The 13,955-nt window shown below is 40.4% G+C and overlaps 1 long non-coding RNA gene across 2 annotated transcripts; it reads left to right on the forward strand.

Annotated features, from left to right (window-relative positions):
- Window positions 1-11,107: 11,107 nt before the first annotated feature.
- LOC113320380 lies at window positions 11,108-13,693 on the forward strand. Of its 2 annotated transcripts, XR_003346076.1 has the most exons (4): window positions 11,108-11,420; window positions 11,760-12,249; window positions 12,446-12,560; window positions 13,219-13,693. It is a non-coding gene; the product is annotated as an uncharacterized LOC113320380 (long non-coding RNA). The 2 variants fall into 2 exon arrangements; XR_003346075.1 differs by having other exon boundaries at window positions 11,760-12,560.
- The last annotated feature ends 262 nt before the right edge of the window (window positions 13,694-13,955 follow it).

Here is a 13,955-nt window from a genome sequence, read left to right on the forward strand (position 1 = left end):
AACAGTGGTACTACAAGGTTATTAAAGAAGACGGAGGAAAACTGGAAGCGGTCATCAACGGAAAACGGCTCAAGGCATACTACGCCTGACCGTCGCCTTACACCTCGCCATATCATAGCAAGGATAGTCAGGCATATTTCCGCTTCCTTTCACATCCCAGTTATCCAGTTTCTTTTCTTTTGTTTATTGAAGCAAATCAATAAAATTCTCTTATTTCTTCAAAAAAAAAACCGATACAAAAGAAAAAAATGCGCGTTCGAGACCCACAAAGAAACCAAACGCCTCGCAACTACATAACTCAAAAAAGCCCATCAAACAGATTGTAGTTCCTCGAAAGCATCATCTTCAACCGGTTTTGATACCTTTCAGTCCTGCTCTTCAAGTTCTGGATTGACTCTTCTACCTTTTGTGACTCCATGGCCAGAGCCTTCTCCTCTTCCAAAATAGCCTTTGCAGTAGGAACGACATCAGCGAGAATACCAGCTCTGTCGACCTTCACGATGTCAAGACGATGCTGCAATCAACTCACGTTGAACTTCAGGGATTCACAGGTAGACACCATGTTCTCCCACTTTTGAATAGTTGGTTCCACGAAAGCACGGATGGATATACTTTCCATTTCAGCGACCATAGACAAGAGACAATTCACTGTGGAAACCAAAGAAGACCAGCAATGTTGCACCACACTCCTGGTAGCGATGTGGCTGTATCTTTTCCATATCTTCGTGTAAAGAGTCGCTAATTCCTTCCGCACCAGAAACCCACCAACGTTGTGGTAGTTAGAAGATAAACACTTCATGCAGATCTCGAATGACAAACCTGCATTGGGATACTCATGACAAGAAATGCCTAAATCGGCGTTTTCCAGATCTGCAACGGTTGGCAGGATCGGACTCGAAGAAAGGGGGGAAACCAAGTCATCCTCATCAACGACAGTCACGCATGCTCCAACAGGGTATCTCTGCACATAAGAAAATATTTTGTCACTCGTCAGCAAACAATGAAACATATATTGATCAATGAAAGCATACCGGAATAATCATCTTGACTCGGACGAACCGGGTAGGGGAATTGTTACAAGAGTCAGACCCCACGCGCTTGACTGAAGAATCTGGCTGGCTCGAGGATGATCCACTTATGATTAACATAGTAAAGATGGACTCGGCAAGAAGAAACCTTTGCACTGAAAATAGGGAGATGATACAATTTCACCGGCATATATACTGCGGAAACCCTAAAGAGAAAGAGAAATGGATACCGAGCAGACAAGATGGGCCTACATTACAGCCAAAAACTCAGCCTCGGTGAAATCTCCCGTCAAAACACTAATCAAGAGTAAAGAAAATGTAGATACGTACTGGGAACACGCTTGCCAGCGTTATTGCTACCACTCCACCGCCATCACCGAGACTCGGAAGCAAAACCAGCGACATGACATGAGGAGGAAGAATCACGTCCTCTTTTGTAGCCGCAGTGCTTTTGGAATTTAAATAAGGAAGGGATTTCCTATTGGAAGCCACGCCTGGAAAAAGGCCACCAGGATCGCAATAGAAGGATGCACGGTGCCAACATTCCGCACCACGCCATGCCAAGCCAACAGTATGCACCACTCCAAGTCCAAGCTAGCATCCACTCCAAGCTGGCGCTGTGCTAAGCCAATAGTCCGCGCCACTCCAAATCCAAGCCGATCCAATGCTAACTGCTCATTCCAAGCCGATCCAATGCTAACTGCTCAATCCAAGCCAATCAAATGCTAGCGGCTCCATTTAGCGCCGAGTATATGCCGACGGCTCCGTCCTGCATTCTCAAGTCTAACCCGGATGGCGCACAACCATTCCAAGCCGATGCCAACATTCTGCATCTCAGCCAGCAACCGCCCCTACCATTCTCACGATCTAGCCAGCAACACCACGGGAAGGATTTACGCAAGGCCGTCAACGCTAAAATCACGGATTCTCGGAACACTCCCGAAAAAGGTTAGACGGATCTTCCTGATCATATTTTCATGACTTTACATTTCGATTTTGTCCTTGCCTGTCACCATCTTATGCTTATCTCGCAACAATGCTCCTGTTCCGAGCTAAGCAGGGGACTTAATATTGATGGTGGTTTTTAGCTTAGGGTTAAAATCGTAAAACCTTAGTCAAACAGTGACGTCACACTTGAGTAATAATGTCACCACTATAACATTTATTGAATCGTTCAACATGACTGCGTAAAATTACCGGGGTACCTTTTTTATGTATATGCCATGTTCCACGGCAGATCCCTCGGTACTGACCGACATCATCTCTACACATGCCAGCCGCGCATGCTAGCCAAACGTGCCAATGGCATTCCATGCCAGCCACATCTTCGCGCCAAAGGCATGCAAACCATGCCAGCCGCACTACCGTGCCAATGGCATGCCATGCCAGCCATATTTCCGCGCCAAAGGCATGCCAACCATGCCATCCGCACCACCGTGCCAATGGCATGCCATGCCAGCCACATCTCCGCGTCAAAGGAATGCCAGCCACACCATCGTGCCAATGGCATGCCATGCCATCCACATCTCCGCGCCAAGGCATGCCAACCATGCCAGCCGCACCATTGTGCCAATGGCATGCCATGCCAGCCACATCTCCGCACCAAAGTCATGCCAACCATGCCAGCCGCACCACCGTGCCAATGGCATGCCATGCCAGCCACATCTCCGCGCCAAAGGCATGCCAATCATGTTAGACGCACCACCGTGCCAATGGCATGCTATGCCAGCCACATCTCCGTGCCAAGGCATGCCAACTATGCCAGTCGCACCACCGTGCCAATGGCATGCCATTCCAGCCACATCTCCGCGCCAAGGCATGCCAACCATGCCAGCCGCACCACTGTGCCAAAAGCACGCCATGCCAGCCACATCTCCGCGCCAAGGCATGCAGACCATGCCAGCCGCACTATTGTGCCAAAGGAATTCCACGCCAGCCACATCTTCGTGCCAAGGCATGCCGACCATGCCAGCCGCACCATTGTGCCAAAGGCATGCTATGCCAGCCACATCTCCGCGCCAAGGCATGCCATGCCAGCCACATCTCCGCGCTAAAGCATGCCATGCCAGCCACACCACTGTGCCAAAGCCGTGCGGCCCTACCACCATGCCGCTGGTTGCCAAACGGAGGGTTGCAATAATCAACGGCTACCCTTCCTTCTGAGGTGCAAATCTCAGCCGTACAAGTTCGCCACCTAATGCATGCCAACTTCCGTCCCAAGGCCAAACATCACGGTTTATACCAAAACCCTAATTTTGGCCGCGCCTAAAACATGCCAAAGTCATGCGGCCCTACCACCATGCCGCTGGCTTCCAAACAAAGAGTTGCAACAATCAACGGCTACCATTCCATCTGAGATGCATATCTCAGCCGTACAAGTTCTCCACCTAACGCATGGCAACTTCCGGCCCAAGGCCAAACATCACGGGTTATGCCAAAACCCTAATTTTGGCTGCACCTAAAACATGCCAAAGTTATGCGGGCCTACCACCATGTCGCTGGCTGCCAAATGAAGGGTTGCAACAATCAACGGCTACCCTTCCATCTGAGACGCAGATCTCAACCGTCCATGTTCGCCACCCAACGCATGGCAACTTCCGTCCCAAGGCCAAACATCATGGTTTTTCCAAAACCCTAATGTTGACCGCGCCTAAAATATGTCAAAGCCATGTCGGCCCTACCACATGTCGCTGGCTTCCAAACGAAGGGTTGCAACAATCAACGACTAACCTTCCATCTTAGATGCAGATTTCAGCTGTCCAAGTTCGCCACCTAACACACGACAACTTCCGGCCCAAGGACAAACATCATGGTTTTGCCAAAACCTTAATTTTGTCTGCGCCTAAAATATGCCAAAGCCATGCCGACCCTACCACATGCCACTGGTTGCCAAACGAGGGGTTGCAAAAATCAACGGCCGCCATTCCTACCGAGATGCAAATCTCAGCCATACAAGATTGCCATCAAACACATGGCAACTTTTGGCCCAATGCCAAGCACTAATTTTGGTCGCACCTAAACTATGCCAAAACCCTAGTTTTGGCCGCGCCTAAACAACACCAAAATCCTAACTTGGTCGCGACTAAACCATGCCACTGGATGAAAATGAAGGGTTGCAACAATCAACGGCCACCCTTCCTCCTGAGATACGAATCTCAGCCATAAAAACTTGCCACCAAATGATTTATGGCAATCTCTTGACCACGACGCCAAAACCCTAATTTGGCCGTGCCAAGAGCATGCAAGCGCTGCAACCATGCCACTGGTTGCCAAACGAAGGGTTGCAACAATCTACGGATACCCTTCCTCCTGAGATGTAGATCTCATCCGTACAAACCTGCCACCAAACGACTCGTGGAAATTTCTTGGTTGCGATGCTAACTCTCTGGTCACTGCACCACCCTGGTTACGATGCCTATTCTTTGGTCACGACACCAACTTGGCTACAAACACCAAATCTTATGGCCACGCCACACGTAGCAACATGCTACACAAAAACACTCGAGACATTAAAAACATATCACAAACTGGGGGATGCTCATCAGGGTATTGGTCTGGCGGTTTACAGCGTGCGGCGTACACTACTCTCATTACAGGAAAGTGTCATAAGGGTGAGGCGATTAGTAAATACAAGAAGTAATGGTGAAACGTTTCCTTCGTTATAGAACAATCAATTCCAGGCGTTACCCGTTACCATTTTCTTCCATTTACTCAACCGTTTCCACTTCGTACGAGACCAGGGTACGTTTCGTTGCGACTTGTATAAATAGGTCTCACCTATTTCCACCAAACACAAGTTTTGGTCAGGAGAATACAACACTCAGAAATCACTTGTTAGCTTTCCTATCTGTTAGCTTTTCCACTTTCTGATACAAGTCGTCAAACAACTACTCTTCCCGAATCAGCTATTCCGGTCTCAACACTCTCTTCGCTCCCCTCCCTATCAAACCCTTCTCATTCACTTTGTGACCGAAGCAAGTCTGGAACGGCCATTTCTTGGTTTAGGCTGGATTTGTACAGATTGATCTCTCGAATCAAAGTACTCCCTTGCAGTACATTGTTTAGGGTTTAGACTCGTTTCTCACCCACACACTCGAAATTACCAGAATCAGCAGAAATTGTTTTCACCCTCAAACACCTTCCAATATAGTTCCTCTAAGTTGTAGAGATATTCCAGTCTAGCCTTGAGCCTAGAAGTAGTACTAGTATCAGTTGGATTCGAAATTTGGACCTCTGCCAACTCTTTCCTAATGGTAGATATATTAGTTTGAACATTACCAAAAGAAGTTTTATTCCAGTCCCTAAAACCTTTTTTTGTGTTCAAAAGCTTAGCTTTCAGTTTATAGGTAGGAGAACCTACCACATTAACAGACCAAGAGTTGGCAATGATGTCTCTACAGGTTGGATATTCCATCCACATAGCCATGAAATGGAAAGGTCTATGCATATAAACATCCTCATAATTGAAACCAATTTGCATGGGGCAATGATCAGAAGAGTCTCTAGGAAGATTATTAACACAAAGTTTAGGGCATAAATCCTCAGCAGTTTGGTTGATAAGACATCTATCTAATCTTTCAAGAATTAAGTCAGGACCCTGTTGCATATTGGACCAAGTAAATCTAGGACCAGAGAAACCTGGATCATGCAAATTGAAAACAGAACAAAAGTTCCTAAGATTTGAGAAATCAGAGTGATCAACCTCTAACCCACCATTTTTATCTTCAGTCCCTAGAAGAGCATTAAAATCACCTATAAAGAAAACTGGTTCATCTAAGGGAGCATTATAGTGTTGGCAATGTTGTTCCCAAAAAGTATGTCTCAAACTATTGTTAGGTTCACCATACATAAAATGGATGTGGCAAGTTTTAGAGTGAATAATGTCAGTAGATGTGACATAGATGCCCCTCATGCCGGATGATATAATGTTGAGTTGAATTTCCTTCTTCCAAGCCAAGAATAGACCACCACTCCTGACAATGCTAGAAGCATTAAAAGTGCAAGGAACGGTTGAAAAGAACAAAAGAACAACAACAAAAGCAACCTTTACAAGAGAAAGGTTGAATCGGTTTTAACTAATACGTGCCAATATAAAAAGTTGAAAACCCGAAACACATATGTTTATGCAAATACAACTCATGTAAACACAAATTGATTCAACACATTGTGACATTTTACATATGAGTCTCAATCGGAACACCTTATGATCCTTTGATAAATCCTACCAACATGGGCTAGAACTTAACCCCGCTAAATCAAAAATCCACACAAACCATAAGGGTTCGCACATATGAGATCGAATATTAAGCTTATGAAAACCGAAATCAAACATCCCATAAACACATAACAATAAAATAAAGCATTCAGGCACAGGCTATGTAATCGGACAAACTATCACACGAAAAATTGTAAGCTAATAATTTTATTCATAAATAATAGATAGTTTTATTCAGAAATATACCTTATACAATAATTGAAATAAATCAAAAACTGATGTCTATTTTTCTTTTATCATAAGACTCTAATTTTATTCCTTTAGAGTTTCCCCTGATATTTTTGAAGCCGGATCAGAAGATTTCACAGGATTCCAATCATCTTCTACGATTACTAATCTTGATTCAAGACTAATAACATTGTCATTGACTTCCTTTACTTCCTTTCGCAAATCCTTTTCCATGTTCCTTACTTCACATAAGATTAGATCTAATTTTAGTGAAAGATTCTTGAGAAGATTATCATTAAGAGATGTCATTTCTTTATTAGGAACATCTTGATGAAGCTCTGGAGATGAGTCTGAATCACCATCTAAAGATTCGAGACGAAGTTTCTTGCTAGGGAACAATATGGTCCAGGTTTTTTCTGTTTTGCGAGAGTTGCAGCTAGAGGTAGACATTTTATCAGATCTCTATAAAATGAAACAAGAGGTTTTTCCTCTTATAGAGAAGTTTTTCTCATAATCTTTGAGAAAATTACTTTATTTAATTCGTTAACCGAAAATTTATTTTAGAAATATTTTTATTAAAATATTTACATACATATCCTTACTGCATACTTTTCGAGGGTAGCAAGTAAGCATTCATGATAACTAGTTAGGTTATCACTTTTCGGTTGTTGAATTTTCCTCCCTTGGAGGTTTCAACATTCTTACAGATTTGAGAAATGTTTGAACTGTTAGGTTCGTTTCTCAAATTTGAGGTAAGATCTTGATGTCTAAAAATCACATTATTTAATTTTTTACGTTGATTTTCAGAAGTGATTTTTGATCTAGATTTAGATCTTGAATTTTTTGATTTACATAGTTTATCTCTCTGTTTAATACCAAGACAATGTTTTTGATAGTGCCCCAATTGTTTGTATTGGAAACGTTGTAGGACTTAGGTTTTATATATTTATTCAACCCTGCTTCCTTTCCTTTTGATATATTCATATCAAGTGATGATTTCCCAGAGCAGCTAAGTTTATCTCTCAATTTCAGATTCTCTGCTTTTAACTTTCTGATTTCATCTTGACAACGCTTAGCGTCGAAAATGAGTTTAGATACTTGTTCTTTCTCGGAACATTGAGAGACCTCGATTTTCACAAGACGCTTGTTAAATTTTACTTTGTCATTCAGATAACTCCATCTGAGATGATTAACCGATGACTTTATTCCATTGATTTCGGATTCAAGAAACTGAGTTCTTTTATCTTTACAATGAAGAATTTGTTTGAAAATCGTAGGATTGAACTCTTCTTGGGTATCTAATGTTGAAAGTATTTCAGAGTCACAGACTTCTGCAATGGTTGCAATATGATCTGGCATACAGTATTGATTATCCTCGTCAGGGGAATAGTCAAGAGTGGCAGTATATGCATTTATTTTCCATTGAATATCCTTAGTTGTACAGTCTGGAGAAATATGACCAAAGCCTCTACATTTGTAGCATTGAGGGACAATATCATCATCATCCCAAGTGTCTTCACTTTTATGTGTAGAAATACGATTTCTTTTTGACATATGAGATTCTCTTTTTCGGTGTCCCAATAAGTTCTTGAATCGTTGAGTAATAAGAGACAAATGATGATTTAGTTTAGTTTCATCTTCAACATCTAAATCTTCCTGATCTTGGGAGTCTGCCGGATATTGAGTTGGCGGATTTTTGATGGCTTTATAGGCCAGTTTGTATTTTTGTTTAGACAAGTACTCCTGATCAAATATCTTTAGTTTTCCAACAAGAGAACTTCTTGATAAAGAAGAAAGATCGTTAGCTTCAATGATTGCATGCTTCTTAGATTCGTATCTAGATGGCAACGATCTTTGAAATTTTCACACTATATCCTTTTCAGAAATAGTCTTTCCAAGTGAGAAATAAGCATTAACTATCTCAGAGAGTTTGAAATGAAAATCTTCAAAAGTGTCGTTTTCATCCATTCGAATGTTTTCCCAATCAGACGCAATAGTTTGAAGTCTATTTTCTTTCTCTGATGTATTTCCTTCGAATACTATGTGAAGATTATCCCAAGCTTCCTTTGAAGTTTGGCAGTTAGATACATGATGTTGTAGATCACGACTTACAGCATGTATAATAGCATTCAAACCATCAGAATTCTGCTTTGGAAAATCCTTTTCTTTGCTTGTATAATCTATTAAGTGTTTAAACTCAGTTTTTGAATTTTCTACTTTCGGGAGATTATAACCATCAATGACTAATAGCCAAGTATTAAACTCTCGTGATTGAAGAAAAGATCTCATAGAAGATTTCCACCATAGATAGTTTGTTCCGTAAAATATTGGCGGTATGTTAACTGAAATCGATTCATGTGAACTCGAGTTCATTTCTTATAGGTTGGATCGCACCAAACATAGATTGTTAGATCTTTTCGTGTTTGCCTGCTCTGATACCAATTGAAAAGACGAGTACCAAAATACACCACAATCTTTAAATTATCCACCTCTAAGTCCTCTTACCGAAAGTGATTGTCTATGGACAAAGTCGAGACAATACTACAAATCAGTATTCACACTTTGTGTGATCGTCTATGGATACGAGATCGAGAAAATATAACAATCAAAGTGTGATTACTTGATAATAGGTTCGGACTTAACCAAACTCTATAAGATCACTATCAAGTAATACGGAGTTAACGTTTGTGTATTTTACTTTTAATTATAATAAACAATTATAATATTAGAAATAGAAAAGTAAAGACACGGCAAGATTTTGTTAACGAGGAAACCGCAAATGCAGAAAAACCCTGAGACCTAATCCAGAATTGAATACTCTCAGAATTAAGCCGCTATACAAAATCTAACAAACTTCGTATAGTTGAGACCAAGCAACTAAACCTATAGTTCACCTAGTTTCTTCAGTATCCCTGCGCTTCCGACATTCAATAAGTGCACGCACTTGAACAATTCCTTTGGATCGTATTCCAAAAAGTAAAGCAACAACTCTCTTTATTCTTTCAGATGAAGATATCTCAAGTCATCTGCAAAGGCTCTTCCGTTTAACCAATAAACTCCTTTGCATGGTCAGATCAATCTATCCAACAACTACCGAAGTAGCAGAGTTTAGATTTGCAGACAATCAATATAGAATCAAACAAGAAACTACAATGGGATGTCGATCTTACACAACTAATCATTCGAATAAATTCGATTCTAGTTGGATCCCAGCCGATCAAGGTTTGTGCACACCCAAAGATATAGAAACCAAATCAGAAATCTTCTTTGTCTTCAAATCTTCTTTAATCTTCAATAAACACCTGCATAACACCACTTGAATCTCTTGCGATCAGTCACACACAGAACAGAGTCTGTTAACAATGGATTATCACAATACGTCTTTAGATCTACAAACAGTTCTAAAGATCTCGTCGACACTTCGATCTTGTTTGAGTGAATCTTATATCAGAAGAGAATATTCTCAAGAATAAACAAACTAGGTGCAATCAAAGTTCAACAACCGTTAGTCAATCAAATCAATCGAAAACTAAAATAACTGCAATTATCTAGTTTCCCACCAACGGTACTCGTAGAGCTTCTTGATCCCACAGAAGTCTTTAAACGAGTGGTCGTAACAGATTTCACCTAATTAGGGTACTTTCCTCTCAGGAAAGACGACTCCACCAGAAACAACATAAAGATAAAGTTTGCCTGACTCTTAGGATAGTTTGCTCGAAATGCAAACTTGGTATTTATAGACCAAGCATGTTTGGACACCAAGGAATTTCCAAAACCGAATATTCTCAAGATATGCAATAAATGCGCAAATCGTTTTTCATAATTCCTGGAAATGATTTGTCCTATATTTCCGAAATCTCACTAGAAAATCTCCAATTAGTAAATGCACATTACCAATTTTTATTTTCCAGAGATATGCATTTAATTGCTGGTAATTAAAAGCATATAAAACTAATAACCTTAATTAAAAGATTCTTAATTTATTTCGGTCCGGGATCTCCTTGAGTTATTAAGGAATATCTTTGAACAATAAAAAATAAGAGTTACTGATCATGTTTAAAGTATGTCGACATCTTTTCTTTGTAAATCCTCTTTCATATTTACAATCTTGGAATCAATTATACCACACTTCCAAATACGTTTAGAATTAGTTCATCTGTATTCCAAAACAACTATGTGATTGATCATATATCAAATCACTAATCATGGGTTTATGGTTTTACTAAACACAAGGATCGGTTCTACCTCAATATGGCTATTGGAACCGGTTACATCAGTTACCAGGATCGGTTACATCAATTACCAGGACCGGTTACCATATTCTCATGGTATTACTTGTGACCGGTTACACAAGTCACTAGGATCGGTTAAACCAATTATTAGGACCGGTTACGCCAATTACAAAAATCGATCACACAACTCTTTTGTGATCGGTTACACCAATTGTTAGAATCGGTCACACCAATTACAAATAGTGGAAATTATATAACTATCCTTGTTTTTGATGGGCCTTCACAAATGTCCTTGGAAAACTTTACAAATATCCCTGGTGGCATAATTGAAATTTTCGATAGAAACATAACCCTCGTAATTCTACATTTAACCTTTTTATCTTTTTTCCTTATTTCTTCATTTGTATCTCAATCTCCGATTCTCGATCTCCACCGCTCTCCACCACCACCATCTCAATTGCCACCACGATTGCAGAAACGCCTCCATTAGAGCACCATCTCTACTTCCGTCACTATTCCTGCGTCACCCCTACTCCAGCATCATCACTAGAAGTTGATCTTCTTTTTCATCTTATTTCCTCCTACTGCTAATGATTTGAATATCATCTCAAGATTCAGGCGATTGAGAGATGTGATTTTTCAGTTTCGATATGTGGTAATTTCTAATTTAAATAGAGAAACAAAACAAGAAGAAATCCAGAGGGATCGATAAATCAGGTTTGTGTCAAAAACCCTAGAAATCTACAGTCAATTTGAGTCTCACGTGATTTTGATGTAATCTACAATTGGTTTACTGTAAATAGAAGGGATGAATTGATGAGATTCAACATCAATATAATTCGAAAAATTCATCTTCAAAAACGAGTGAACAGATAAAAGATTGTATTTGAAAAAAAGATAGAGTTAGAGATATTATGCAAAGAAAAGTATCTATTGATTGTCGTTTAAAACCCTAATTTAGGTTTTATTCTTCTTCAATTCGTCATTTTTCAGTTGTATTGACTAATAACAATAGAATTTAACGGGTTCTTTTTACTTGATTTTTCTTTATGGTAGTGTTTGGTGGTGGTGTAGTAGCATGCGAGGTGATGTTGGTTAGTTGAGATTTTGTGTATTGTAGTTGTCACTGGATTGTTGCATTTTGATCAGATTAATTTTTGGTTTGCTTGACTGTAATTGGTGATGGGAGAGGTGGAATTGGTGGTGGATATGAAGCTGGTGAGTGTATAATTAGTGGGATTAGTAAAGTTAGTGGACTAGAGGATGGAGGTGGTGTTAGAGGCGGTGCCGGCTTTGGAACTGAAGTTGGAAGATTTTTGGTGATTACCGTTGGTGGTGGCGGAAGAGAACTCATAGATACTGGTGGAAGCAGAGGATTAGGTGGTAGAGCATGAGATACTTGGTGCTCGTATTGTTGGAGGCCAAAAGGTGTAGGTGGTAGAATCCCTGCATGTAGTATAGCAGGAGGTCGAGTTGGATTATGGTAGTGGTACACGAGTTGGTGATGGAAGAGGTGCCGAGGTGGTGAAGTTTTGGGCTGGCAGAGGTAATAGGGATAATCACTTGTTATATGATCATCATCTTATGATACATATACACAGACATCTGTAGCCTGCAAAAAGCAAGTCGTTACTATAATTGTATGTTCTAGTCGCATGTGGGGAGTTGTAAGTAGGTAGTTCTTATTGATTTGTGTTGCATTTTTAGTTAGCAGCAACATGGTTTTGAATTTTATTTTGCAGGCATATTGATCAACTAATGTTTCATTTAAGCTCACTTATGTATCGATTGGCCACTGGATATCACTTGACAGTCCAACTAAGCTTGTGAGTTCGTGTTTCAGAACCTGTCCGGCAGGTAACATTTTCCTCGACTGATATGGAGTTTCTGTAGCTAAATTAATCATATACTTCCATTATGGGATCAACTATTATTATTGATCCCATTTATGAATCAACTCCCGTTGTTGATCCCATTTTTATGAATCAACTATATTTATTGTCCCATTTATGGGATCAACTCATGTTGTTGATCCCATTTTTTATGGATCAAGTACTATTATTGATCCCATTTATGGATCAACTCATGTTGGGATCAATTCCTATTGTTGACCGCATTTCCTTGGATTAGTATAATTATTCTTGTAGTTTATACGCTTGGATTTTATAGATGTAAATTCTTCAAATGTTGAATTTGTGGTGCAATGGTAGCATGACTGACTCCATCTCAGATGATGCGTGTTCGACTCAGGCAAAGTTCACTCATTCGTATGTCAATTTTTTGTGTCAACTTTGGTTGTTGACTCCATTTACATGGATAAACTTTCATTGTTGATCCAACTTAGGGGGTCAACTATTGTTGTTGATCCCCTAAATTGGATAAATTTCTGTTGTTGATCCTTTTCTTTGTTGGATCAACTACTGTTGTTGATCCCCTAAATTGGATCAACTTCTACTGTTGATTCTATTTTTATTTTGATCAACTATTGTTGTTGATACAAAAATGTTTGAACCAGTATGGCGGCGGCGACGACGGTGGTGGTGGCGGCGGAGGACTAGTGGTGGTGGTGGCGGACTAGCGGTGGTGGTGGCGGACTAATGGTGATGGAGGCGGCGGTGGTGGTGGTGGCGGACTAGTGGTGGCGGAGGCGGCGGACTAGCTGTGGTGGCGTCGGTGGACTAGTGGTGGTGACAGAGTGGTGGTGGAATATTAGTGGTGGTGGCAGTTGGTAGGTGGTGGTCGTTGAACGGTGGTTGTGGAATGGTAGTTGAATATTGGTGGTGGTGGTGCTAGTGGCGGTGGTGAAGTGGTAGAGGAAGAAATTTGTTTCATTTTTAAATAAAGAACAATATCATATGGGTGAGGGTATTAAGGTAATTTAATATTAAATGAATAAGGTTCTTAAAAAGTAGGGATATATTTATTGTTGTATAAGGATATATTTGTTCGGTTTCAAAAGTAAGGACATATAAATAATGTACCTTTACAAATATCGATCATACCATCTCAGGTGATTACTTAGGATCGGTTACACTAATGTATATAAGTCATACCAATACATAAGTCAGGCACTGTGATTACTTAGGATCGGTTTCAAAAGTAAGGACATATAAATAATGTACCTTTACAAATATCGATCATACCATCTCAGGTGATTACTTAGGATCGGTTACACTAATGTATATAAGTCATACCAATACATAAGTCAGGCACTGTGATTAGTTTTACCAAGATACATAACAAATTATGACC

This window comes from Papaver somniferum, chromosome 11, assembly GCF_003573695.1.
Source record: "Papaver somniferum cultivar HN1 chromosome 11, ASM357369v1, whole genome shotgun sequence".
Classification (NCBI taxonomy): Eukaryota; Viridiplantae; Streptophyta; class Magnoliopsida; order Ranunculales; family Papaveraceae; genus Papaver; species Papaver somniferum.